The 24,800-nt window shown below is 38.3% G+C and overlaps 1 protein-coding gene across 1 annotated transcript in view; it reads right to left on the bottom strand.

Moving 5' to 3' along the window:
• Window positions 1–23,416, bottom strand: part of LOC134658303 (guanine nucleotide-binding protein G(I)/G(S)/G(T) subunit beta-1) — a 39,526-nt gene extending 16,110 nt beyond the window's left edge. Inside the window, exon 1 of the mRNA XM_063513931.1 lies at window positions 23,177–23,416. The gene's annotated coding sequence lies outside the window, so the exon portion shown is untranslated. The remainder of the gene's footprint in view (window positions 1–23,176) is intronic.
• Window positions 23,417–24,800: the final 1,384 nt, after the last annotated feature.

The raw sequence follows: 24,800 nt of genomic DNA, 5'->3' as shown, positions 1-24,800 counted from the left end.
CATCATTATGACCCAGAGAGTAAACAAGAGTCCATGCAGTGGCACATTAAGGGTTCAGCTCATCCCAAGAAGTTCAAGGTCATCCCTTCAGCTGGCAAGGTCATGGCCACGATATTTTGGGATTGTGAAGGAGTATTACTAATCGATTATAAAGAAAAAGGTGTAAATATCACAGGACAGTACTACGCTAACATTCTACGTCAATTAAAGGATGTAATTAAAGAAAAGAGGCGAGGAAAGTTAACCAAAGGTATTCTGCTTCTGCATGACAACGCCCCCGTCCATACTGCTCATATTGCCAAGGCAGCTATTGTTGAATGTGGGTTTAAAACTGTTACTCACCCACCGTATAGTCCGGACTTAGCCCTCAGCGACTTCTTTTTGCTCCCCAATCTTAAAAAGGATCTGCGTGGAAATAAATTTTCTGACGATGAAGCATTGAAGGCGGCAGTGGAGGAGCATTTTTACACGAAAGATAAAAAATATTTTTACGAGGGATTAAAAAAAATAATTGATCGATCTTTTAAGTGTATGAACATAGGGGGGGAGTATATTGAAAAATAAAAATATCAAACTTTTCGTACTTGTTTGTTTTCATTCTCATACCGAGAATATTTTGAATACCCCTCGTACATGTAATTGCGTCGAAATATCGGGAGCTCGAAAACAAGAAGGAAGGAAGTCTAGAAGAAGGAAGGAAGGAAGTCTAGTGATTAATTAACAAGTTGCCAACAAACGAAGACGCCGGGTTCAAAAACGGTCTCAGATTGGTGGGCAACTTACTAATATTCAGAGATGCGATTTATTTGAAATACTTCTATTTAAAATGCAAATACAAAATGCAAAATACCTATTTTGTATTTTGCATTTAAATGCCTTTTAGTAAAAACCATTTTGTATTTTATTTGAAATACTTTTCGAGACGTATTTTGCATTTTTAATATTCATTTCAAAATGCAAAATACTTTGTGATTAAGTTTAGCCAACATTACCAGTCAAACAAAATGAAATGAACGAATGACGCTTGTATTGCCGAATTTGACCGATAGAGGCGCCTGCTAGCGCCTGGCGCCAGCGCCAGGAGGCCGATTTTTGAAATTCGACCGCTCGATTTCGTGTATTTCGTTCAGTAATATCTCCACTACTAGGCATGTAAATTCTACTAATAGAATCAAAAACTAGTGGTCAATACCACTAAATTCACAATTTATATCGCTCGTATTTCAAAAATCAGCATCTCGCCGTTTTCCACCGATTTTCGAGTGACGAAATCGAGCGATCGAAATTCAAAAATCGGCCCCCTGGTATTGTTTAAAAGCGTAATAAATAAAAACTGATGTTTTTTTCACTTTTTAACAATACCAGTCCAGTTGTTATTAATAAAAGAAAAGTGTAATAATAATAAAATAAGAACTAGATGCACAATCAACCGAAATAAATGGCCACACAAGTCACAAAATGGAGCCATGGCTCTCTTTTCGTTAGTCTAGTTTTTTACATTATTTTAAGTGAGTATTATTTCCTTTATTTATTTCTCTTCTTAGGTTGGTTTTTTACAATATGTATATAAAATTAAAATATAAAAACACTTACAAAAATAATAAAAAAAATATTATAAACACCTTATAAAAAACCTAACCTAGGGTGCCGCCAGCAGCGGGGCAGGGCCCAAGCTGCCGGTGGTCAGGGCCGCAGAGAGAGGAACCGACGGCGACGGACTATTATTAATACCATAACAGAATTTATTGATACGCGTACTGATAAATATGACCAAAATGTCATGCATAAGGTGCCATGCCATGATATTAGACGTTTTTGTTCGGCTCGGCATTGTGTCTCTATTTCTCATGATAAATACCTAAAATAAATAAAAATATCTGAGATTTGCTCAAAAGGTATTTTATTTTGAAAAAGTATTTTGAAAATACCTATTTTGCATTTAGCATTTGAAATACAAAACGCAAAACTATTTGGTATTTTGCATTTGAAATAGTAAATCTGAAAAGTATTTTGCATTTTGTATTTAAATGCTTTTTTAAAACCATTTTGTACATCTCTGCTAATATTTCGTCGAAATATTTCAGTGACAATCAATTTGAAAGTAGCAAGGAACCTCATACTTTTGTCTCCGTGACAAGTTACGAAATGGGTCAGAAAACTCAGGAGTTAAATGATTTGACTGTACAGTACATATAATATTTAGCCTTGTGCCAAGCGAGAAATAACGCAAGAATCGTAAAGTGTTCAACGAATTGTGTTCGTCCAAATAAATCATCCCCCGTTTGAAGAGTAAATACGTAACAAAATTATTTAGTTCGTTTACAAGCTTTTAGCGAATGAACAGTCAGACGGTCTAGCATGAGTTGCGTTCTCGCGCGCGACTCCATACTTGAAGTCGCGAAAGATGTATGGTCGCGCACGAGAGCGCAACTTATGCTAGGCCGCCTGGTCGTCTGTCCGTCGAGAACTGATGGTATTTTGTCGTGTAGTTGTCATGTCTAATTTTGAATTTAAATGTCCGTAGTTCCAAATATGTATGTCAATCAGCCAGTCAGTCAGTCGGTCTACGTCAGGTCGCCACGGAGGTTGGAAGTTGGAAGCCACGACAGTGACCATGTTTTTAGTATCCCATTGAGCTGGAAGTTGGCATGAGGCAAGGAAGGTTCTTATAACCGATGACAATGCAATATTATGATGACATCGAGCTGATCTTGATGATGATAAAGGTGGGTGATGGCTTGGCTGATGATGATGATGAAGGCCGTGAAGGTGGCCCTCTGAACTAGCCGAAAAAATAACGTATTCTCTCGAGTTTGGGTTTGTTAGGATCGTCTCGTCATCGTTGAAAGTAAAACCTTTTTTGTGAAAAATAAACTCATTAACAAGATAATTAAATTTGTAAGTACTTTATCTGTTCTCGAGATTTTATAACTATCTACCGTGTAAGTATAGTTGGTCAAACCAATTTGTCAGTCAGTAAGAACAAGGAAAACTAAACTCATCCTTTTCTGCTAGTACTTGTGGAAGACAAAGATAGTATGATTCTATCTGTCTATGTTTGAAATGAGACAGTCCTTTGACAAACTACAAGTCGTACGACAAAATGTTAAATGCATTAAGCAGCAGGATAATAGTGGCATTTACATGATTTACAGGAAAATTTCATTCTATTGTTCCACGGTAATTGGCATTGCGTCAGCAATAATCGGGGTCCAAGTAGAAAAAAGGTAAAAAACAATTTTGGACCTTAGCACTTTGTAATAAGGTTGACGATGGACAAAGGTCTGTAGCCGGACATAGGTAATACCTAGAGTTGTTTCACTAACTACACTCCTAAACAAAAGTCCTGAGATTGTTTTTCATCGTTTGCTTGAATGCATTTGCAAATAATATACAATAAAATGCAATAACTCTATAGCACACCTCAAATAATAACTGTTAGATTAAACGCGATTACCTAGAGGTCAAAGAGCAGACGGTCTTATCGCTAAGAACGTATATTTTCCAGACAACATTTAGGTAATAGAGCAGATATCTTATTCAATTTGTCGTGAACGAGTGTAACGTGTCTCTGTCTACTTCAATCAGTGTTGCAGACCGTGTAGCTTCTGCGTCACTAGGCTGACGGCCTAAAAAGGTCTTGTATATTATAGTTTTTATCAACCACCACCGTCAGCATTCCATGCAGACAAAGTCGCAGGCAGAACCAAGTTTTTCACAAACACTATAAACTTAATTGTTTCCACAAAAGCTTTGTCATCTAACGACAGTTTTCCCAGTGTGACGTTTCTCTAACTTCAATCAGTGTTGCAGACTGTGTAGCTTTTAGGTCACTAGGCCGACGGCCTAAAAAGGTCTTGTATATTAGTTTTATCAATCATCACCATCAGCATTCCATGCAGACAAAGTCGCAGGCAGAACCAAGTTTTTCACAAACACTATAAACTTAATTGTTTCCACAAAAGCTTTGTCATCTAACGACAGTTTTCCCAGTGTGACGTTTCTCTAACTTCAAGCAGTGTTGCAGACTGTGTAGCTTTTAGGTCACTAGGCCGACGGCCTAAAAAGGTCTTGTATATTAGTTTTATCAATCATCACCATCAGCATTCCATTCAGACAAAGGCGCGGGCAGAAGCTAGTCCATTATAAACTTTATTGTTTACACAAAAGCTTTGTCATCTAACGACAGCTTTCCCAGTGTGACGTGTCTCTTACTTCAACCAGTGTTGCAGACCGTGTAGCTTTTAGGTCACTAGGCCGACGGCCTAAAAAGGTCTTGTAATTCTTGTATATTATAGTTTTTAACAATCATCACCGTCAGCATTCTATGCAGACGAAGCCACGGGCAGAAGCTAGTTCTTTATAAATGTAATTGTTTCCACAAAAGCTTTGTCATCGAACGACAGTTTTCCCAGTGTGACGTGTCTGTAACTTCAATCAGCGTTGCAGACCGTTTACCTTCTGCGTCACTAGGTCGACGGCCTAAAAAGGTCTTGTGTTATAGTTTTTATCAATCATAACCATCAGCATTCCATGCAGACGAAGCCACGGGCAGAAGCTAGTCCTTTATAAACATTATAAACTTGATTGTTTTGTTTCCACAAAAGCTTTGTCATCGAACGAGTTTTCTCAGTGTGACGTGTCTCTAACTTCAATCAGTGTTACAGACCGTGGCTTCTGCGTCACTAGGCCGACGGCCTGAAAAGGTCTTGTTATGTAAATAGCTTGTTTACATTGTTTTCATTTTTGACGGGCGAAGGACATCTAAAGAAAAGTCTTCATTTGTATAACTTTTAAGCGACTCAAAGTGTCCAAGGTTCTTAAAATTATTTATTGTAAAGCCTCGGATTTTTCATCGCATGGTAAGATGAAAGAAAACTATGGAGTCGATATTACAACTAAAATTTAACTCATACTCTTTCATTTAATTAATACCGAAAGTAAATCACTACATAGTATAAAACAAAGTCGCTTCCCGCTGTCTGTCTGTATGTATGCTTAAATCTTTAAAACTACGCAACAGATTTTGATGCGGTTTTTAGGGTTCCGTAGCCAAATGGCAAAAAACGGAACCCTTATAGATTCGTCATGTCTGTCTGTCTGTCCGTCCGTATGTCACAGCCACTTTTCTCCGAAACTATAAGAACTTTACTGTTGAAACTTGGTAAGTAGATGTATTCTGTGAACTGCATTAAGATTTTGACACAAAAATAGAAAAAAAAACAATATTTTTTTGGGGTTCCCCATACTTCGAACTGAAACTCAAAAATTTTTTTACCCCCCAACCAAACCCATACGTGTGGGGATAGGGATAGGTCTTCAAAAATGATATTGAGGTTTCTAATATCATTTTTTTCTAAACTGAATAGTTTGCGTGAGAGACACTTCCAAAGTGGTACACTTCCAATGTGTGTCCCCCCCCTGTAACTTCTAAAATAAGAGAATGATAAAACTAAAAAAAAAATACGATGTACATTACCATGTAAACTTCCACCGAAAATTGGTTTGAACGAGATCTAGGAAGTAGTTTTTTTTTAATACGTCATAAATCGCCTAAATACGGAACCCTTCATGGGCGAGTCCGACTCGCACTTGGCCGCTTTTTTTTAATAGATAGAGTGATTCAAGAGGAAGGTTTATGTATAATTTGTTAACCCGTGCGAAGCCAGGAGGGGTCGCTAGTTATTGTATATGAAATGAATAAGTTTTGAAATAAATTATTTGAACTTGAAAAAAAAATAGACTGGCACTTTGGAACCCGAACTGCAACAAAATAGGCTTAATTATGTTTTTATAGTACCACTGGTTAGTTAAATATGTAAGACAATGTGGCCATGGCGTCATACAGTTCTGAAAGCATATAAAAATAGGCAAGCCGGTAGGAGTTTTATGACATTTCAAGGAAATTTGGCAGTAGACAGAATAAATACTTATGTAAATACATACACAATAACACCATTTCTCAAAACAGCTATTTATGGGTTATATTCTCGATTTTCCGAAAGGCTGAGTAAATAATAAACACGAATACTTTTATATGACTTGTATGAGCAGCTGCAAGATGCTCATATAAAAAACCGGCCAAATGATAGTCGGACTCGCGTTCCAATTTCTAAGAACGTATTTTCAATGTATTGCAATTTCTTACATTACTCAATTTTAAATAATGTTTTTTTTTATGTGGAACGAATTAAACCCGTTAGCTACGGGTCGGATCAAACCTAAGTAATTAAGTCCGACTCACGCTTGGCTGCACATTTCTAATAGGTTTTCCTGTCAATTTTTTTGACCCAGTAGCACAGTATAATAAAGAGTACTTGCCAGTAGTTTTGGCGATAAAGAGAGGGGGTTGATCGGACAGACAGACAGACGGACGAGTGATCCTATAAGGGTTCCGTTTTTTTCCTTTTGAGTTGACTCGATCATCACCGATCAGATGTCGATGTTTTTTATGGGTGAGCTGATTTTTTTTAGTGTCTCTGGTTCACTACGCATCTACGTCATACCTACCTACCTCATTATCATTGCATGTTTACGCCTAAACAAGTCTAAAGTAAACAAAACGATAAACACCGGAGCGAACATACGAGGATTACTTCGAATCGCGGTAAAACTCATTCCGAAGCAAACAGCATGGTCTATATACGTTCTCACACGATAATGACGCTAATTATAAGAGGCTTAGTCCTAGAATGCTGTGCACGTAGACTTAGACGTAGAAATACGTAAGTGTTTAATTGAGGGTGTTATTTTAACGCACGGAGCGGTTCAATAACTTGCATGTTTTGTTACAGTTAACGCATGCAGTGTTTAAACGAGTAGGTACCTTGGTAGCTCAGTTGGTAGCGATCGGACCGATGGTCGCTAGTTCGAGTCTTGCCGGAGGGAGTGATTTTTTTCTTTATAACAAAAAAATATAGTATAGGTTGCAGACTTTTTTGCTTCATAAAAAATTGTTTTAGTTACTCGAAGTTTCAGTTATTTTAGGTTTAAATAAAACCTGAATCCAAACTGAATTAGTTTGTTTAGTTTAGACACTTTGTCACAGTTTACTAATTTTTAGAAAATAATTAGTTCAATCAAGAATTTCTCATTTGATTAATGGTTATCGGAAAAAATATATGGAATCCAAATAAGGTTATGAAAATAATTCAAAGTTGACATATACTGCTAAATTGTGCTAAAAATAGCTAAATTTGACATTTACACTTATAATTAACTTCAAAAGGCGCTATTTTATCATAAACAGGTCTCGAAATAAAGCGTTTTTGCAAGGCTAATGTAACACGGAAATGTTGCTTGCATTTTATTTGCATATCAAATGATGATGCAAAAACGTAGAAAGGAGTTATGGCAGTAGGAACCGCACAGTGGTGTTTTTATAGATATACGTACGTACGTACGTACCAGCAACGTATCAGCATTGTGATACAGCGAGGAAATGCCGCCAGCATCCTTGGTACAAAGCCTCAAGGGCCTATTTTTTTAGATGTAAGCTAGTTAGTTAGTTAAACAGATGTTTAGTAAGTATATAATAACTTACCAGCATCCGTAACTAATGCGCCTAGTCTGGTGAACTCTGGTGAGCTTCAAGGATAAACTAAAAAAATGGCTTATTGAGCGGCCGTTTTATAGTGTCGAGGAATACTCGAGTTACTTGACCTCATTATATGTATAATAAACCAAATAATGACATAGTTAATTAAATTCATATTGTTAATAGAATCCATGTATCGTTCCCAAATGTATATGTGACGTTCCAGGGCAAAAGGTACCTTATGGCACTTGGCGCTTACGTCGCATAGCGCCGCAATAATAATAGCGCGCGGCGGCGGAGCGGCGTTAATAATAGCGTAAGCGCCAACGGCCATAAGGTACCTTTACTCGTGGGACGTCACATATGTATATATATTAGCCATGTAAGTCTGACCTGTAATTTACACTTATTAATAAAGTATGAGTATGACTATAACATTTTAAAACGTAATAAATATAAGAGCCTCGGTAAAGAGTACCATTTTATACCATTTTTAGATGGGACTGCACGTCCCCATTCTGAGGCGCGGAGGTGGCGCTGCGGTGGAGCCGCGGCGACGCCCGCACCCGTTCGCGCGGAGCGTTGCGCGCACTCGACGGGGTGATAATGCTCCTACGCGCAGAGCGCTTCTGCTGCTCAACAATTTGTATGCACAGGTTGCTGAGGTAGATATATTCCACGATAGCGTAGGTGTTTTCGTCAGACGTGTTAACCTGTGTCTTGGCAATTGTAGAGCAACATAAGTAGGCAATTATTTTTTAATTTGACATAAGTAATTTATGTATTCAATTATTATGATGGTATTCAATTAATTTGATGTATATTTGGCACTCGTGAATTGTTTATAGTGAATTGAATTGTTTATAGTGAATTGTTTATAATGTAATTTAAAAATATATATGACTGTATATATTTTAGTAATAAGATACAAATTATAGTTTGACATGCATGTTTGAATATAATGTACCTAATTTAGTATTATGATTTATATAGTATGTAAGTGCTTTGGTTTAGTACTGTAAACTTGCATATTTGGAAATAAATAAATTAAATTTGGAGTTGAAACTCTAGGTCCATGGGGTCCCAGCGCGCACATGTTGTTTGCAGAAATCGCGAAGCGTCTGGTTGACGTAACTGGTGACCGAAGAGCTGGCGGCTTCCTCGCACAACGTATCAGCATTGTGATACAGCGAGGAAATGCCGCCAGCATCCTTGGTACAAAGCCTCAAGGGCCTATTTTAGATGTAAGCTAGTTATTAATTTAGTTTAGTAGTACCACTGTATTGATCTTTTATGTACCTAAATTAAATGCTTTACCTATAAACAATTAAGTCTTTTTGAAAAAAATATCTTCATTACAAGTTTTTCGTATGTATAAGTAGATCCTATTGGCGTTATAAACGCTTGTCAAGTCTAACAAGCCCTTAATAATATTTTATCCTTAACCGTCATTTTCACATTTGTGTTTGTTAGAAAGGGACAGAAAATAAAAAAGATCTGCTAAGAAGCCTTTGCAACGAAGTAATCAAGCAGCCGAAAATTGAGTCTGTGACTACGTCACACCCAAATCACCCAGCAATAGTCAAAATACGTACAAGACATAGGCTTAGGTATAAATACAGTGATACATCACTTCATAGTATAAAATAAAGTCGCTTCCCGCTGTCTGTCCCTATGTATGATTAGATCTTGATTACGCAACGGATTTTGATGCGGTTTTTTTTAATAGATAGAGTAATTCAAGAAGAAGGTTTATGTATAGTTTGTTAACCCGTGCGAAGCCGGGACGGGTCGCTAGTAGAAAATAGAAACACAACGTAATACGAACGTTCAAATCATGAACGATTTCGTTTTGTGCCGAACCTATGGAGTTTGATATTTTGAGAATGGCTCTCCAGAAAGGGACAAAATAATTCCCGGGTGAATGACCCCTGATAACTTTTGTTTTTCATTCAATTTCCAGTATGTTTACGAGCTTCTTGTTCCGTGGTTACCGAGTTTTTTATAGGCCTGTAGGAATAATTTTATCATCTCCGCAATTTTCCTGTTACAAATATAAGTATTTTTATTTTAATACTCTGTAGGTAAGCCTACAGAGTATTTTACTTCTCAGTTAATTTCACGATTCGGGGTCAGCACCCTTCTTAAGTTCTTGAGGTGATATTGCTAAACAGAGGGTATATATTTTTGGGAATGTACTATGGAAAAATCATACTGATGTCAATTAACTTTTTGATCATTTATAGTGTATACCTAAATGTGTTCATGAAAGAAAAGTTTGCTAACATTTTTGTAGCGCTACGCTCGTAGCCGATCCCAGCGTTTTCCGGCTTTGTAGAGGAAAGCGCCTATGAACAGAGCTAGAGCCCGCCGAGCGGGTTCCCGGCACTGAATGTGTTAAGTCCATTGCCAGACATCTGAATTTTTGGGGCAAAATCAAACGGAAGATAGGGAGTTATCTATATCGATAAATTCGCTTATTTTTACTACAGTCACTCGAGTAAATACCTTCTAAAAATAGGTTATAGACAGTTATAGTTTGTCGTAAGCGGCACTATCACTTCAGCCTCAAGCAAGCAAGCAAACAAACCAAGTAGTCGGTCAAAAATCAACAAACTAAGTCCGGACTATTAGTACACTCTGCGACGAAAGACCGCCTTATACAACACAAAGTTCAACTGAAAAAAAAAACTGCTTGGAATCTATCTCTGCAGCTGCACATAAATATTTGATCGGCAAATTAGTGACAGACGATAGTAGGGCTAAGATTTACGTTAGTGATGAAATAGTTGTGGCCTAGGTTTAAAATGAGTGACAAGTCCGTTCCGAAACGGCCAAGACAAATACATCTACATAGATGCTTCATCTACTGTTACAAGGGATCAAAGTGATATATTTCCGTCAAGGGCGTACATTGAATCCTGAATGAAGCGATATGTATTATTTTAATCTGACAGCTGCAGTTATTTAGTTAAGTGACAACAAGATAAAAGTCAATTAGACATCGTACTGATTATTTCAAGTATCGATATCGGTTATCTGCAGAGGTTGCCAAAATGATAAATTATGACAAAATAATAATTGCAATCATACTCTATGCAGCGTGACGTCATTTTTGCGTCAACGGCATGAAAAGTACGGGCCCTGACCATAATATAAACGACTTTAATTCCAAACCTCAACAAAGGACTCGACTCGGGACTTAAAAGACTCAAACGTTATTTAAGCGCCGAGTTTTTTGAAAACGAGCCGAGTTCTTTAAATTCAGACTCAAAGTACTCGAGTTCCTACCAACACTAAGTCTGCCTACTAGGGTTGCCCTAGTAGCACGGTCGCATTTTATCGTTTATCACCATGCCTGTCACGTTCTAACAAGTATGTAAGTGCGAAAGTGACGGGCATAGTGATAGTCGATAAAAATGGAACCGTGCACTCTAAAAAAAATTTGGTTGGCCCTATCAATATCTTGATAGTCGTAATCAAGCATCTTGATTCCATACGAGCCTAACAAGAACTTAGACACATCAAATAAGGTAATTCTGATTGCTATTACTATATCTATGTAACTGAACCAATTAAGATCTTGTTCAATATTTACACGAAAAATAATTATGCTAACTAATTGATCCTAGCAAGATCAACTAAGGGCTTGATCATTATTATCATGATAAGTTACTGTACCAACTAATACAAACAAGTCAGTTTAACTAAGATGTAGGTCAATAGTAACATGAAGAATTACTGTATTAACTATTTGACCCAAATAAGTTCAACTAAGAACATGATTACATCGACTAATGCACCTTATTAGCCTGAACTAAGATATTGTTAAATTTGAATCTCAATTGTTTAATCATTTCAACTAAGATGTAAATCAATGTTAACATGAAGAATTACTGTATCAACTATTTGACCCTAATAAGTTCAACTAAGAACATGATTGCATCGACTTATGCATCTTATTAGCCAGAACTAAGAAATTGTTAAATTTGAATCTCAATTGTTTAATCAGTTCAACTATGAAGCTTGTCTAGTACAATATACCATTCTTCATCAATTGTACTAGTACAATAAAACACAACAACAAACAACAAGCTTCATAGTTGAACTGATTAAACAATTGAGATTCAAATTTAACAAAGTAAAGTTTTATGAAAAGGGGGTAAATGAATAAAACAAAAAATATATATAATAAGATGTTATTTATTCATCTAAACATTTAGAAAACTAAACGTTTTACATTTAAAAATCGAACTTTCTTTTACATACCTTACATATATATTATAATTAACATTTAAAACGGGCTACAAATATAATGACCGTTTGGCGTACAACCGTCGATTTCCCCCTTATGGGTACCCGTTGGCGGCAGGCTCGGGGACGTCTGTCGCCTACACGAGGGTCCCTGGGATGGCCAATGCGCAAAAAATGGCGCACTCTTAGAGAAGTAAAGGGAAACAGTTCCTCCGAAGTCGAGTCCGCAGTTCGGACAGCCGCTGGCGGGGTTTCGGAAGCATGGTCCCGATCGTTTCCCGTGCCTCGCCTTAAAGCCTTGAGGCCGCCAACAGGGGTTTTACTGGGTAGACCTGGGGTCTCATTAGTCCACAACAGGGATTCCCACATAACCATCCCGGCCCGTCCCCGCGCCTTTTATTCCCGTCGCCGCGATTAGCACTTGCTCCATGTTGCACATACACTATTATACATTAGGTACACAAAGCAAAGGTAACACGTTCACTGTTCCAGGCTTGCCGTGAAATAAAGGCACAAGTAAAGTTTATTTCGTTGACGCGTACTTGAATGACTAAGTAGTTGAATGTTGAACGTCGAGGCTGAGACTGACTCCCCACTCGCACGGTCACAGGCGCCGCAGGGGCGCGGGCGGGGAGGACCGCGGGTGCACCGGCGCCCCCCTACTTATCTCTTGATTGAACGGATTAACTGATTATTTAATTTAATTATGAAGAAAATCGATTTAACAAATAATTCTTAATAGAATGGAATATTAGTTTCGTAATTAATACAATAACTTGATCATAATGGGATTGAATGTTTTATCTTCGTTGTTCTAAATATTATATGTTTAGTTGATTAAAATACCAAGTCTTATGTAAATCAACAAAGAGAAAATAATCACATAAACTATTAAAATGTTCATAACTATTACCATATTTATCTGTTTTAATTAATTTGTTAAGGATTGAATCAACCTACGTTACATAATTATGCCAACAAGTTAATGATAGATGCAAAGTATACAATTGTTAGGATGAATAACATACCTACTTTATTAGTTCAATCACAGATACACTTATTGTTTTAAGTAATCAGGTTTCTTTGATTTATATAAGATCGTTATTGTTATAATTAACTTAACGTCAACTAAGAGAAAACTGCTCTTAGTTGGTCTTCATTTTTTAGAGTGTGCTGAGCCCGCTGGTCGCGGCGTAGCATTTTTTACGTTAAATTACTATGTGTGACCTTGTCCCCCTTTCTCCAGGTTAGGTTGTATCAATCTAGAAGGGTTTCCCTTCAAATGCAAATATATTCCAAATAGTTACGTTCTGGTGATTCATTTGAAGACATGTCACATTTCCCGAGAAAACAATCTAATTTGAACCTTAAATCGGGTTGCTAAGGTAAAAGTTAAATTGACATGTATAAGTATGTACTCAATAAATCATACTATGCCTGGTTACGAGTTAAAATTCTTCATAATGTATCATTTGTGGGATAAACGGACTCGACTGTACAGATGTAGTGCATAATTATTTTCCATCGTATTTTCACGGAAACTTACGAACGTGTATAGAAGGTAGCATCCTATAGAAGTGGTCTACGCGTGCCTCCGTGAGGGACAAAACACATAAATTCGACCAATCATCCATACTAATTTATGGTGGGGAATAAAGAAAAATGTGAGACTGTGACAAGGACAAACAATAATAGCGCTTTCGCTGCTACTCCTACTGAAAGATACATAAGACTATCCCGTTCTGTCAGTTATCCCCACCACTCATGCCCAATCCAGTTTAATACTAGATTCATCCGAACGTGTCTTGCTATTTCAGTCAGTCGCATTACAAAAAGTACAAACATTGACTGAACTAGCATGACACATACGAACATTTCCGAGAAATTACGATGGCAAACAATTATGCACTACGTCTGTACGGCAAACAGGGGCGGCTGGTAGCTATGTATTATTTATGTATGTATGTATGTATGTATGCCACTTTATTGCACATAAACAGGTTTACATAAAACGGACAAAAACAAAACAAAAATAAGAATGTTATGTACAAAGGCGAACTTATCCCTAAAAGGGATATGGGTGTTCACTCACAATAAAAAACAAAAACTAAACCTACACAATCAATAATAAAAATTTTATATATATAAACCGTCGCAAAGTACCTAGATGTCGGTTTCCGTCCACCCGGTCATTGAACTCTCTCATAGACTTTCGGTATTACGAATATCTTGACGACCGATAGACGCCAACTGCAGTTCATTTTACAAATGGATATAATGTTTTTATTTAAATTTTATGGAAAGATGTGCTACATTGGTTAACACACCTGTTTCTGTCCAAACAAACTCACCGCACTGCCGTCGCCCGCGACCGCGCCAAACACAAAACATATGTATAGGTAACACGAAAAACAAAATAAGCTAGTTACTTTTATCACATTCACAGAACGCAACCACGGTGTTTTTGCATATTGATCTAATTTAAAAAATATATAAGTTTTTATTTTTGACTAACATTGCTACGAAAGTTCAAGGTCGTCCATAATTTAACTCGAGTCGATTTTGTAAACTTTTTCAAATTTTCACATTCTCACGTTAAATTCATTAATTTTTAAACACCTCACAACAAACAAATGATGTGCTTTAACTGTTTAAACTCTTGTTTCATTATTTAGAATGAAAAAAAGCCAAAATTGCATTCCCGCACATACACTCGGGTGCAAAGAAATCGGACCACCCCAGCATTTTCAACATTTTTTCAATTTGTGTAAAAACTGTAACCTCGATCATGATAATTTAAATACCACGTGGTAGATAATTTTCTGCCCTATCAAATGACATCAATATTCAGGAGTGGGGATGGATATTGTGCAAAATATGGGCCTGGAAATCACCCCCCTCCAACTGCCTCATTAGCGCATGCACTAATTGACCACTTATCATTAGGTATAAAAACAGTCATTATCATTGTTTATGCATCATTCGTGATTGGTACGTCTTCCTGAACACTACTCTCATCGCCTGAACCTGGAAAAACTGGAGAAAAATGGATACTACCTCGACTGAAGCCGGCCAAGCAGTTGCCCTATTGCAGGGAGGGCTTAGTCAACGTGCAGTGGCTCGACAACTCAACCTATCGAAGTCATCGGTTCAACGTGTCTTCCAGAGATTCCGCGTAGATCAGACGTTATCCAGAAGACCCGGAACTGGCAGAACTCGCATCACTTCTGAGAGAGATGACCGTTTCATCGTTCTTACCTCGCTACGAAATCGTCGACTGAATGCCGTTCAGCTTCAGCAGAAGCTCCTAGAGACCAGGAATGTGTCTATCAGCCGATGGACAGTTAGAAGACGACTGAAGGAGAAGGAATTGACAGCTCACAGAGCTGCAAATGGCCCAAAACTCACCCCAATACATCGTGGACAACGACGCGTCTTCGCTCGCGAACATGAAGAATGGACCCTTCAGCAATGGAGTTCCGTACTTTTTTCCGACGAGTGCAGGATAACTTTGTCTGGCAATGACGGACGGGTACGAGTCTACCGAAGACCTGGGGAGCGGTTCTCTCAATGCTGCATCGAGGAACGTGTTGCTTATGGTGGGGGGTCAATCATGGTCTGGGCTGGTATTTCTTTGGAAGCGAAGACGGACATTGTGTTCATCACAGGGCCAGGTACCAGACCGAATTCAGGCGGTTTGACTGCACGTCGGTACGTGGAGGAAATCCTGGCTGATCATGTGGTCCCATTTGCGGGTTATATCGGCGATGAGTTCATACTCATGCAAGATAACGCTCGGCCGCATACAGCCCGGATCACTAAGGAGTACTTGGAGGAGGTCGGCATCAGAGTCATGGAGTGGCCAGCCCGCAGTCCTGACCTAAACCCGATCGAGCACATTTGGGACGAGCTGAAAAGAAGAATCCGGGCCAGAAATCCCGCCCCTGAATCCTTACTGGAGCTAAAGACTGCGATCGAAGAAGAATGGGCGGGCATCCCTCAAGACACTGTAAAAAAATTCATAAGATCAATGAAAAACCGAATGACTGCATGTCGTAGGGCTAGAGGAGGCAATATACGGTATTAAAATGCTGAAAATTGTTTTAATTTTTACTTGATATCTTTAGAATCGCAGTTTTCCCATTATGCATAAGTTTCACTCCAGTATGCATTTTTAGGGTGACAAAGTTCTTAGCCCTGAAAGCCTGAAAATATTGGAAGTAAACCTGTGAAAAGCACATCAATTTATAGAGGAAAAGCCAACCTTTCATTAGGTATATAATATGTCACAGTAGCACATACAGTTTTTACAGAAATTGAAAAAATGATAAAAATGCTGGGGTGGTCCGATTTCTTTGCACCCGAGTGTACTTTAAAATTGACTAAGGTCTGTTTAGAAACAGGTGACAACATCGACATCAACATGGCACGCGGGATGCGCGCGCAGATCAACCGGGCTCGGAGCGCCGCACCGATTTTGCCTCTTCCCTCATAGAAAATCTTTTGTTTCACGTGCGAGGCTATGGCGAAACTTCTCTTTCGCTCTTATTGAATTTCCTATTGATCGAATGTACTAAATCTTTTTCCATAGGAGCGCAATCCAAAGCGCTCCGCTTCGCGCGTTACCTTTGATTTCTATATGAAATTGGAGTACGCCGTGTAGGTAGTGGTGAGCTGTCTATAAACTTATAATGAATAAAGGTTATTATTTAATTGGTATTGAGTTTTTTACGATAGATCTTAAATAGTAATATATTAAATAGGTACCATAATTTAATTTTGATTATTTATGGGAGTGCACCGCACAAACGCTCCTTAAGGCGGGCCGCGCCTGACGGCAAATACTGCCGTGTAAGGGCGATCCCACAGAACAAGTTAGAATGGCGATGCGAGCAGGGTACGTGTCGCCGCCGGTTTTGAACAAACGCTCGCATGCTACTCGCCCGCGCTGACCGAAAACGAAGTACCTAAATGATGCCTATGCCTTTTTGCGCCACAATAACCTTCAGATTAAGTAGCCAGACATCAAATCTGTCTAAAGGAGGCGTATCCATTCACCAGGCACACAAGTTTTTACTACCGTTGCAAGAGTGTTAGTAAATGTGGAGAGGAAAGAGCGGCGACACCGGTTCCGATACTAACTGCGCGCGATAGCCATTCTAACCTCTTTAATAATGTTCTGTGGGCGATCCTTTTTAAACAACTCAGAATTGCCAAGCACGCGTTGTTTGCTTGGGCCGAGGTCGATTTGAATAAATTAAATTAATCTATTTTGTTCTATTACGGGAGGGATCATTATAATATTTACCTATAATAGGGATGATGACACTGAATGTTGAATTTTATAACAAAATCTAGTAAAATAGATAGCAAACGAGCAATTTATCACAATAATGTGGATATTAAAACAAATATTTCAATATTTTAATATAATATAAATTACAAATATACAGGACCTGAAAGTTTCAAAATTTAAGTTTTTTTTAACTTCCAAAAACGATAAAAGTAAGGGTACCATTCGATTCCTTACATTTCATCCAAAAAAATATTGCATAGCAACTACATATATACATAAACGCAATATTTCACCGACAAAAACGCAATTTTCTTGTTTTGTCCATACTACAAGATGGGCTCCCAGAGACCTTGACGACACGTTCCCTTATCGTTTTGTTTAGGGCGTTTCGCGAGTGAAGTGCGACTGTCGGCCTTTGACTACAATTTCTGACTTTTGTGTTACTTTAATGCAGCGGTCGGCAACCCGCGGCCCGCGGGCCGCATGCGGCCCGTGAACCTGTCATTTGCGGCCCGCGAGCCTCCCTGGCTGGACAATGTCTGATAAAGCCATTTTTGTAAGCTTCTCAAAATGGCAGTGCCATACATTTATTCAGTTTAAAGCTATGTGACACGCTCTTATGGCTCTACAAATAAGATCGTGTCAGATATATGTGCGGCCTTCGTTATGTAACATATTATTGCAGGTGACTGTACCGGTGCATCAAACACACAGACAAAAAGTCCATTGACATTACAGTAATGACGCCACGTCAGAGACGCTTACCTACCTGTACCTGAAGGGGCGCCTACACCCTTTAAAGGGAGCTAATGCGTTATGACACTTATGACAGGTGCATTCATACACACAGCATTTAATTATGAACAGTTCTTTGACTTGACTTATATCGACCGGGATATGAACCGTCATTACCTTTTTAAAGGTTCCGTCACACAGACGCGTTTTCCGGGCGGGGCGTGAGCGGAGCGCGCCGCTTTTACGTATAAAACGCTCACGCCCCGCCCGGAAAACGTGAACCTGTATTGTTTTCGAGCTCCCGATATGTACTTACTAGTGTACTTTTGTCCTTATGTACAAAATGGTCATCACGGTTCATATCCCGGTCGTTACAAGTCTGGTGAAACTAACCGTGAATCATTCAAAACTGCTAGTTCTTTGACTTGACAATACCGCCAATGAATTCTTGAATGAATGAATGAATTCTTTATATTCAAATATTTCAAATATCAAGCCCGGTCTTACGCAAGTGGTATGTTACCAGGCGGTCTAGCATGAGTTGCGTTCTCGCGCGCGACTATGGACTTAAAGTCGCGCAGGATGTATGGAGCCAGAAGAATTAAGAAATAGTTCGGGGGTTCCGTAGGTACGTGCTCAGTCATGATACTGTTTAGTTTACTTGTGCATTGTGCGTGTTTTCTATATAGATATGTGCACTTATGTCTATATGTTCTCATTAGAATAGAATAGAATAGAAACACTTTATTGACAAACTGTGTGCAGAAGATGACATTTATATAATAAGAACATTGTCCCAACAGTTACCCGACATGGGCATGCAATGTTTACTTACATCTACTTAATACCTATATTTACATACATGCAATTTATGTCTTAAACTAATTAGTTAGGTACTACCTAGAACTAATAGTTAGATTTATGATTTAAAAGCTTGTTCCTTATGCTTATATTTTTTCGTTGTTAACAATGCAGGACGCCTAATTGCCAAGCATTATTCACTGTTACGTAAACAAGGAAAAAAAACCGGTCTCGACCCATCACACAATTTTTAATAATGTTTTTTAGGGTTCCGTACCCAAGGGGTAAAAAACGGGACCCTATTACTAAGACTTCGCTGTCCGTCCGTCCGTCTGTCACCAGGCTGTATCTCATGAACCGCGATAGCTAAACAGTAGAAACTGTAGATTTCTAATAGGTTTTCTTTACATCTATAGGTAAATAACTATTTTGTGTATTTTGCTCATCCCCCCCCCCCCCCCCAAAAGTGGACGACCATAACGTAACGATGATAAATACACAAATAAATGGCAGGACTCGAACCCGGGACCTCCTGTATCGTATAGGCTGACTAGGCTAGGAGGCCGTCAAAAAAAAAACAGACAGACCTGGGTATCTGGTTTACGCTTTACCAAAACGGATTTTTAATCCACGGTTAAGGTTCCGTGAGTTCCGTCACACAGGCGCGTTTTCCGGGCGGGGCGTGAGCGTTTTATGTGTAAAAGCGGCGCGCTCCGCTAACGCCCCGCCTGTAAAACGCGCCTGCGTGACGGAACCTTAAGTTTCAGTTTTCTTCCATTAGTAGGAAATCTAGTCCGAGGTCGAAATGTCGCCGTCGAGATGTTTATCTGCGCAATTACGCTCTAAGCAGTTTAAACGACATTCGAGAAATTGTTAACCGTTAAGTAACAGCCTCCTAGCCTAGGAGGTCCTGGATTCATATCCTGGGGCCTTAACATAATGTCCTTATTGCGATTCTGTTTAGGACCTAAACTGAATCGCTAAAGGACGGAGCTATCTAACTTATATAGCCCCTGGCCCCCAGTAAGGTAAATCCATCCATAACCCAGTAACAAATATTTGTGATAAACACACAAATAAATGCCCTTGCCGGGATAAGAACCCGTGACCTTACTGCTTCCCAGTCTACGAAGCTGCCTCACTACCCACTAGGCCAGTACCACTACCACCAGTTTAGCACTGACATGAACGTCATCGTGAACGTAATTTACTTTCTATGCATCTCGCTCATACTCGCATATTAGTGCGAGCGAGATGTATAGAAAGTAAATTACGTTCTCGATAGCGTATATGTCAGTTTTGACACTGTCAGTGACTCATGGTACAGGCTCAGGAGGCCAATAACCATGAACCATAAATAAGTACCTATTGTAATATAGATCTGTCTTTAAAATATCTTTCTTACTTCAAAACACTTCTTTCTTATTGAAATCTTATGTCCCAACCACTTTGCATTCAGCAGATTTTCAACGCTTTTCACATACTTATGCAAATAAGGTTGACAAACACCGCCTTACATCAACTCAAGCAACCCAACTCCATTACAAAACACACAATTATATGGCTTATTTCTAAAAGCTTATATCCTATAATTGTGCAAACCTTAATATGAACTTACAATAGTTTTAAGACTTAAGTCTCAAGTATCTAAAATGCAGAAGACGAATAGAGAATTCTTGGATGATTGTCGCTTACAGCCTTGTCAGATGGGATTGGATTGGAAAGAAGTGTGTCATCATGTTGCATCTTTTTAGGGTTCCGTACCCAAAGGGTAAAAACGGGACCCTATTACTAAGACTCCGCTGTCCGTCCGTCCGTCCGTCCGTCTGTCACCAGGCTGTATCTCACGAACCGTGATAGCTAGACAGTTGAAATTTTCACAGATGATGTATTTCTGTTGCCGCTATAACAACAAATACACAGAATAAAATAAAGATTTAAGTGGAGCTCCCATACAACAAACGTGATTTTTGACCGAAGTTAAGCAACGTCGGGCGGGGTCAGTACTTGGATGGGTGACCGTTTTTTTGCTTGTTTTGCTCTATTTTTTGTTGATGATCCCTCCGTGCGCGAGTCCGACTCGCACTTGGCCGGTTTTTTTCAGTAATAATTGATTGAACTAATTTGTCAAAGTATGTCATAATCCCATGTGTAAAGTTGTTTACATCTATTTTCATAACTATATGGGTTTCTTTCAATAAAGTGTAGTGTAACAGAAAAAAAATTAGATACACAATGTAGATTGCATTGATGAATGCCTCGTGATTGTTAAAAAATCATGCATAACATGTTTTACTGTTGTTTCCATTTCAATACACAATTTATTGCCAATTACCAATCACTCCATTGCATGTATGAATAATACATTTTTAACACTGGTAGCGAAAGCCGTAGACTCATTACTATGGCAAGAATACACATATTAAAAATACAGAAAATCATGGCTAAGCAAATACTGGTTGTATAAAGGCCTGTGCACACAGGATGCGTGTGCGTAGTCGTGCACGTGCGCGTTGTACTATACGGATCCTTATGAGAGACAACACACTACTAGTGTGACATGTAGGTTCACGGCTCCTACATTTCAGCAGAAGTTTAGGAACATTCACTCTCCTTATATACCTAACATTTCTACATGTAAAAATCAATTGCAATAGATTACCTAGTTCACGTGTTGTATTGGAACAATATACCTAGAAGTCAAAAATTATTTGAATAGGAAGAAAGTACCAGCAGCAGAAGTTGCTAAGCGGGTGAGGTGTTCAAAATTACCTTGACACTCTTATTCTCCTAACAATAAAGTCACGTCAAGATCATTTTGGACACCTGGCCTGCTTAGCAACATCTGCTGCTGACTGTATGATGGGATGACAAGTGGGAAAAAATTAGCAGCTCCAACTAAATAAATGGGAAAAGGAGCACAAATGTCCAGGTCTTTTTTATGTACCTTTTGTTGCAGTAAATCTTTAGTACTGTATTTTTGATATGTTTATATGACTGTTTGGTTTTCTAAATAATGATGGTACTTTAACCCTTAAAACAACACAAAACATGGAAATTGGCGAGTTCAAACCTCTTTGGTATTTAATTGTAACAATTCTTAACAAAAACATGCAAAAACAGGGTCAAAGGACACAAATATGGAAATTGGCAACTTCAGATTTGTTTGGTGTTCAATAGTTGTAACAATTCTTAACAAAAACATGCAAAAATGGGGTCAAAGGTTATGTCAATTATTTCGGCTGTTGTGTGCCAAAGACACAAATAGGACAAACATAACAAATGTAACGGGATGAAGACAGATCTATACTTAAGGTCTTGTTGGGTAAGGGCCAGTTGCACCAACCACATTTTTGACAGAATGATCAACATCACTCGGCAGAGAAGTATGAAAATTGCCATACAATACAATTTAGCGAACGTTTTAACGGTGACAGGCGGTTTGGTGCAACCGACCCTAAGTGAAACATTTGGGCAAGCAACACTTGTAGGGACACTCATACTGTTTGCCCTGCCCCTAATAAACTATGTTTCACTTAACTACGATGACCTTATATCTATCAGGTTGGAGAATCCTATGATTACATGACAATTAACTTCAAATGAAAAATTAATGGGAAGTTACAACCATAATCAATTATAAGCTGTGGTACAGTGGGCCACGAAAGTGGTCTACCAGTTTTGACAAAAGTTTCTGCGAGATCTAACAATTGCTAAAGTTGACTTTTCTAACGAAGTTTAAAGTAAATCGACATTGTTGTCTCATGACATTCAAACGAACCTCAACTGTCGGGTGGTAGACCACTTTCTTGGCCCACTGTACTTATATTATTTATCTTTCCTTACTATTAGAACATGAATTATCATTACCACACATATAGTATTATTAGCATATACCAGTATTATATTGTTGATAAAATGAGTTTTAATAAAATATATAAGTTTAGTATTAATACATAATTACATTAAGTACCCAAGTTAACCACAAAATTACTCATAACTAGCATAACGTATTTCCATACTGTTTGACAAGTACATATTGGACCACACCGTACATTTTACACACCACTAAAATGTCTAAAATACGCCCAAAACGTCAATATAATCCGCCTTAACTACCACTTGCACACATATAGTGGCTGTTTAAAGTTATTTGTGAACATATTTTGCAGTAATGAGGTGATATGTATAAGAATCGATGGTCTGACTAGCAACAGGGGCTGTGCCTCTGTACTCTATAAGCATGTACCTATAGTACGCTTACATGCACGCCTAGGTTTGCACGAATACCGTGACTTCCTAGCATAATATGTACTAGAAAGCACCCTAACGCACGGCAAACGGAACTAGATTGACTCAATGATAGCGTTCGGAACAGAAATTAAATGGCTCACCCAATTGTACAGGCCGGCGGTGCCCCATAAAACTTGCCCGATAAACTTATCAACGGAGCGGCCGCAACTCAAACAAGTAAATATTTTACAAAAATAAAGCATTAACACTTATTCATCATTATTACAAGCTAACTGGTAAAATAAGACAAGAACTTTTACCCTTCCGTCAGCAATGTAACTTCGATCGTCCCTCCAGCGGTTTCAGGGCGCTTCCTATATCACCATTAAGACTGGATTCTCACTTTTTGGCACATTTTGTATCTGTACAATAACACCACACTGAATCAAGAATTAATCACAAGTTTTTAACACGGACTCTACCACCATTAGCTTTTCATACACCTTATCCCGGGCACGGTCCTCCTTACGGCCATTTGCAAATTGCGTCAAAATTCCAGGAATGTGATTGGTGGATTCCGCGCAAGTCTTGTTTCAGTCCTACACCGCTACCTGGTGGCAACGTTGTAAACTATTAATCTTGCCATACAAATTCCTGCCCTAACACAACCATATAAAGCCTTTTAAAATATTCATGGTCGCACTTACACCCTTTCTTTAGGGTGCGGTAAGGTAGTTCGAGAACCCCGTATTGTGACGTCAAACTGGGCGTGAGCGTGAAGCGCGGGCCTTTTAAAATACGGTTATACGAAACGAAATTGACAATAAAAATCTCATTAAATATTGAGTCATTTGGAAAGAACAAAATATGTTTGTACCATCTCTGAAATATAAATATTACATACCAAGATATCAAATTTGTTTTGATAAAACTGCAATATTTTGGCGATATACTTCATTGCGTTCCGTTTTACGCAACTAACAAGCATTGATATGATTGTGATCTGTTGTGTAACACTTTCTTGAACTGCTTTAAGACTTTAAGCAGACCAAATAAATTATATTTAGGAATAAAATATTATAATTCAAAAAATAATATAATAAATACTTCTACCCATTTTTATTTTCATATATTTCCGAACGAAAATTTGTTGTCAAGTAAGCAAACGTCAATCAGCAGTGCCCTTTGTTATTTGCTGTGAAACGGACGTGTTTCGAGGTCCGTTTACGCACGTTCCGTGAAGATTTATTTGGAAATAAGCAATTAAATTATTTCACGCGTGTATCAGTTATGAACTAAGTGACGGAATTAAATTATATAGACTTCCTTTAGATCCTGGTTTGTTTAGGACTTTGTTGGAGACTTCAATTGCGAGATATTCCGCAATAATAACAAGCTGAATAACCATTTATAGGTAGTTGCTATCGGTAAGTATTATACTTTAATTTTAGATATAATTTCCATAGCATCGTTTTATATATAGACTGGGTTGCCTTGAAGACTTGTAAGTCGGCGATTTTACTGTTTTCGGATGATATTTTACGATCTGTAGATTTTTGTCCTTGATAAAGCCTTTTGTCGTTCTCGTGAGCGCAGTACTTACCGCATTGCGTAAAATAGTTGCAGTATAATAAATATCCTTGTCTCGATAAAGTTTCTATCCTGTTTATCCTATAGAAATCAATACACCTTATAAAACAAAGTGCTCGGCCGCGTCTGTCTGTATGTTCGCGATAACTCAAAAAATACTTAACGGATTTTCATGTGGTTTATACCTATCAATAGAGAGATCCTTGAGGAAGGTTTACATGTACCTATACTGTATAATTTGCTACAGTATAGGGTCGCTAGTAGTACATATGTCAAAGTTTGTAATGTTTGTTTTCTTTGCTCAATCAAGCAAAAACAGTTGTACGGATTGAATGAAATTTGGTAGACCGATAG

This window comes from Cydia amplana, chromosome 22 (assembly GCF_948474715.1).
Source record: "Cydia amplana chromosome 22, ilCydAmpl1.1, whole genome shotgun sequence".
Taxonomy (NCBI): Eukaryota; Metazoa; Arthropoda; class Insecta; order Lepidoptera; family Tortricidae; genus Cydia; species Cydia amplana.
This window is presented reverse-complemented; position numbering and strand designations above follow the sequence as displayed.